This window comes from Dermacentor andersoni, chromosome 6 (assembly GCF_023375885.2).
Source record: "Dermacentor andersoni chromosome 6, qqDerAnde1_hic_scaffold, whole genome shotgun sequence".
In the NCBI taxonomy this organism is placed as follows: Eukaryota; Metazoa; Arthropoda; class Arachnida; order Ixodida; family Ixodidae; genus Dermacentor; species Dermacentor andersoni.
Window position 1 is genome coordinate 88,930,153 of NC_092819.1, and position 5,526 is coordinate 88,935,678.

At 47.6% G+C, this 5,526-nt stretch overlaps 1 long non-coding RNA gene across 1 annotated transcript; it reads right to left on the reverse strand.

Moving 5' to 3' along the window:
• Positions 1–3,138: 3,138 nt before the first annotated feature.
• Positions 3,139–5,101, reverse strand: LOC126522543 (uncharacterized). Its single transcript, XR_011894951.1, has 2 exons — positions 4,742–5,101; positions 3,139–3,571 (listed from the first exon to the last, which is right to left on the reverse strand). It is a non-coding gene; the product is annotated as an uncharacterized lncRNA (long non-coding RNA).
• Positions 5,102–5,526: the final 425 nt, after the last annotated feature.

Sequence of the window (5,526 nt, forward strand, 5' to 3'; positions counted from 1 at the left end):
AAGTGCAGACAGAACTTGTCCTCGCCTCTTTCTATTTGCCAGGCTCGTACGACAATATCTGCAAACTTGCTTTGCCCGCGCTGTGAAGTGCGACGTGTTTGGCGGAGTACTGTGTTTGCCGTATTCTATGCGACGCCGGTTGTACAATAGTATTAGCAGCAAATAATGAGCGAGCCTTCTTTTCCCAAACGCAGTGGTAAGTGCGATGGCCGCGCGACCTGTAGCATTCCAAGCCGCGCGCAACAAACCAAATTTTATGTCACGTGCTCCGACGCCCAATGAAATTTTGAAACACGTGACTTCCAGTAGCTGGTCTTCTCGTTGAAATATATATCGTATTTACCCGTGTAATCATCGCATTCGCATAGTGATGGTAGTCGCGCGTTGTCCACATTTTTTTTTTTTCGAGTAATCATCGCATCCTCGAAAGTCACTGCAGTTTCTGCCGCTTGCTTGTTTCGATGCATGGCAGCCGATCGAGCAGAGTTTTCCGCCATTTCTTTTTGCGAAGCTTTTTCCGCCAATGCATGCGCAACAGCGCACATGCGTTCGAAAGTATCCGAATTTAGCAGAAAAAGAAAAGAAGCACGGAAAGCGCGAAAAAGGCAGACATGCAACACGTGCACAAATTACGCTGTGTAGACTGATGAGTGAAGTTACGAAAAGTTATGCAGATCCCACGCACTGTGGGAATCGATGTAAGCGAAGATTTCGGTTCTGGATGCATCGTTTGACGATAATTAGCGGTGATGTTGACGGCTAAACCCTAATTTATTCAACATTGAAGCTAGCACGAGAGTGCTGAGTTGATGTTAAACGTTACCTTGCGAGCACCACTGCTGTTTGTCAGCGTAGTACACAGAACACACAGGAAAAGGTGTCTGCTTGAGGCGTTGTTGTGCGCCATATTTCATAACCTCTGAGAGGGTTGGGCGTTCTCATTGCCCCACATGGCACATCGCATTGTTGCAGAAGTATTAAACTTGAATTGGATTATGGGGCTGTACATGCCAAAACCACGCTCGGATTATGATGCACGCCGTAGTGGTGGGCTCCGTATTGATTTTCACACCGTGATGTTCTTTAACGTGTGCCAAAATCGAAGTGCCCGTGCGCTTTCCATTTCGTCCCCGTCGAAACTGAGATCAAATCCACGACCTCTAGCAATGCTATAGCCGCAAAGCTAACGCGGTGGGCACAGAAGTGTTAATTTGACGGTCGACCGCTTCCGTAGTGTCTCCTGGCCCCTACGGTGCGCTGTATTTATTGCGGCTCTGCTTCTGTACGCCCTGCGTAAGTTGCCCGCTGTACATATTTGCATGGCGTTTATTTTTCAGAAATAGCAGCAACGTACTGTACCGTAACTTGAGCTTAACTCGTATAGTAGTGGGATTTCCTTGCTTTAGCGCGTCACCTCCCCCCTCTCTTATATGGAATTGCCTCTTCTCCTCCCTCTCCTGCTCTATCTGCGTCCCCTCTGGCCTCGCACGTTAGTAGAAAGGGAAGCGCTGCAGTTTCTGCAGTACTACTGAAGGGAGTCGCGGATATTTACAGCTGTCAAGCGGCTAATGTGGCGATGAGCTGGGAGCTCCAGATGGCATTGTGCACATTCGACGCGGTGGGGTGAAAACGGAGTTTCTCCTGTCGCCCTCCCTCTCTGACTCGCCCCTATCATATATATAAACGCTTTGCAAAAAGAAATGGTGGGAAACCCTGCTCGATCGGCTGCCACGCATCTAAACAAGCAAACGGCAGTCACTGCAGTGATTTTCGAGGACACGATGGTTCTCGAGAAAAAAAAATGTAGACAATGTTCGGCTGTGACCATTATGCAAGTGCGATGATTACGCGGGCAAATACGATATATCTTTCAACGAGGAGACCAGCTACTGGAAGTCACGTGTTTCAAAATTTTGTTGGGCGTCGGAAAACGTGACATTTGGTTTGTTGCGCGCTGCTTGGATTTTTACAGGTCACGGAGCCATCGTACTTTTCACCGCATTTGGGGAAAAAGGCTCGCTCATAATTTGCTAACCCTATCGTTCAAACGGCGTCGCATAGAATAGGGCAAACACAGTACTCCGCCAAGCACGTCGCACCTCACCACGTCGGGAAAGCAAGTTTGAAGATATCGCCGTACGCGCCTGGCAAATAGTAACAGGCGAGGGCAAGTTCCGTGTGCACTTGGAGAACGCTTCCACAGTCACCATTGAACAAAAGTTAGCAGCCACGAAATTTTTGGAATCTTACTGTATCTGCAATTCTCCTTGGCACAATGGCACAATAGCCTGAACTGCTGGCTAGCTGTTATACACTCATGAAGTACGTGCACGGCACCTTTTCACTTTTTTCCTCCCAACAGACACAAATCAGTGAGCTCTCATTGAACCACATTGATGGCGTCTTTGCCGACACGTGTGCTTGAAGGAATGTGGGGGAGGCGCAACGGCTACACTGAGCCAAACACTCAAATCTAGGGAAAGAATCCACCCGCGTTTTGTCTGCTTTGTTTATGTTTAGTGGCGCCACATTAGACAAATGCTGGAACTGACGTTAAACAGCTTGTCTCTTCTTTTTTGCACAGATGGGGCTACAAGCAACAAACGCCTGTGAGATTTATTTCTATTAGAAAACTTTGTTTCAAGCACTGCTTTGTAAAACTAGCGAGTGCTAGCAATTACAAGACGCTGTGTAACCATACTAATGTGCAGCATTCGTTGTGAATAAGCGTGTCATGAAAAGGAATGTCAGTCTTCATGGGCCTTGCCAGCAGAAAAATTAGGTAAATTTCCTGGTCTCTTGTAGATTCCTTAATTAACGTAAGACAATTTTCTCTTCTTAGAATGGCTGAGAAGGCCTTGCTGTTCGATTAATCGCAGAGAAGGTCTGCAGTTTCAGCTTGAATAGTTTTGCATATTCTTCGGTAATGTGTGACCAAGTGTAGCCATAACTTGCCAAATTGAGGTAGTAATAACTCCTCAACTGTTTATCGGGGCACAAAGCAACTTCGCAAAGATGGACGAACCAGATAAGTGCCAGATGATAGCCAGATGATAAGTGCACTGTATATAGTCTAAAAAAACCCCACTAACTATTGTTATTCTGAGTTTAAAGAAAAAAGAAGATACCACTCACAGATTTTTATCGTTTTGTGCATTTTATTAGCCTTTTTATTATAAGGCAGTCGGGACCTTGCGGCACAATGCAACTCTTCGCACACCATGGTAAAAAAACGACGGGCACGGCTGCGGAGCGTCCAGTAGCGACGACGACGTTCTGGATTCGAAGTGTGCGCAGCTTCACAAAGGCTCAGTGGGAGCGTTTATCACCGACGCCGGTGTGAGCGAAGCAGCTGCTCTGGCTGAGGCGTGGGACGCCTGCAGTGAGATCTCCGGCGAGGGTGATGTGGAAGTGCGCGGTAACACCGACACGCTGTTGCTGTCGGCCAAGGGAGTGGACGCGTGCGGTTCGACGAGGCCCGTCACTTTGGCTAGGTTGAAAAGCCAGTCCACGTAACTGCCGCACTCTTGAACCTTGCTTGGGTTGGCGGCTACCATCTCCTCCAAGTCGGCTGCGAGAACCAAAAGAAAAAAACGATGTCTCGAATGTAACTACATAGACTACGAGCTGATAAATGTGGCAGGAGGTATTTTCTCTGGCTCAATTCTAGCAGTACTGTGCCAGATGCGAGTAACTGATTGAATGGGATGATGACATGAGCACCCTTACTTGTTCACTGCAGTGAGGGCGCCTGACAAGCGACAGGAAGAAAGCCGCTACGTCGTAAGTTACTGGAATTACAGCCTTGCTGATCTTCCTTGTCGCCTGTTTTCGAACACATACATACAGTACACAGAGTTGAACACCGTGCTCCAAAGTGTGTCACGTGCACGCTTAATACGATACCTCATATTTTACAGTGCAACCCCAGTAATTCCGAGCCCAGTTCATCAAAGTGCATCTCTGCGACCGAGCTGAGCACCGGCGGCTGTAAGCCTTTGTGGGGAGACCGCCGAACGCGTTTTCCAATCGCGCTGCGCGACGCACAGTGCAACGTTTGCTATCAAGCCGTGTGACCTACTGTCACAGCACTGAGTATTGTGGCCAGTATTTTATTTTATCAGAGGTCTGGATGACTCTGGCCAGATAGTACTACATTCTGTGAACGGGTACTCAAACATGACCTAGTCAAAAATGGCTGGAGTGTACCGTTGCGTTTCAAGGTTCACCTGTGATTGTAACAGTGGCCTATACTGCAAAACTTACGTATATGGGACAACACCATCCATAGAAACCGGCTAGACGTAGAGATTGCACGACGCATTCCGATGCAAGTCACGCGTAACTGGTGTTCTGATCAGTCTTTTCTTGTTCGCGTATCATTCCGGTTTAGCGGATGTGATTTAAGCATTAGAAAACTTCAATTCAGCAGTGGCAATGTTTTTGAAAAGCTATGGTAACTTGAACAGTAACTAATAAAAAGTAATTAAGCAGTCACGTTACGATCAATACTGATTACGAAAGTTCTGGTTCTCTTCATAGGTATGAATCTTGACTCAATACTGTCGCTTTTCTTCGAGAACAATGTTTTACATAACCTGGGAAACTGACACAACCTGCCCCAATCCGCTAAAAATAAAGAGACATGGCATACGCAAAATAGGTTAACGATCGGCAACGGCACTTTCCAACGTAACATCAAATCGTATATAACGCAGTTATAAGACTGAGTATTACTCACGGAGAACAAGTCGCATATGTCTCCTGTCTGGCAGGCTCGGCAGTGGGCTCCTGTGGGTCTCGCGGGGTACAGCCATTGTGATTCTCTCCCGACGGGCACCTGCGCGTGTCGTTTGCCCCCTGGACTCTAATGTCCGCATTTATATAGGCTTTCTCCACTGGGAGGAGGAAACTACTCTCCAACCCAGCGCGCCACCTGGGCCGTCGAGCTTGTTCGATTCTTTCTCGCTTGTGCGACTCGGCGTTGCGCCGTGTGCTTGCCATTTCAAAGCCATTCAAAGCCACTCTAGCGAACCTTCATCACTCGTTTCGCTGCATGCGTGGGGTCATCCAAGGTCAATGGGAGACCACTTACGCACTCGTGGGCTCCAAAAGCAACAATTGTAAGCGCAAAAATGTAGAAGGTGAAGCTTCCAGAAGACGGTCCTTGCTGTCCTTGAAGACAGTTCCAGAAGACGTCTCCCTTGCTGTGTGTTGTGTTTTCCCCAAAAAACACAACACACAGCAAGCGAGTCGGGACAGGCGCAACTTCCAACTGTTTATTCACCGCGTATGCGAATGAATATAATATAGTATAATATAATATAATATAATATATTCATTCGCATACGCGGTGAATAAACAGTTGGAAGTTGCGCCTGTCCCGTCTCGCTTGCTGTGTGTTGTGTTTTTCGGCGCTACAACCCTCTTCTGGAAACATGCACCAACTAGCCCCCCAACAAGTATTACTAAGGCGAAGCTTATTGTCTTCACGAAATGCATCGGGGGGCCGTGAGGCTGCGGCTC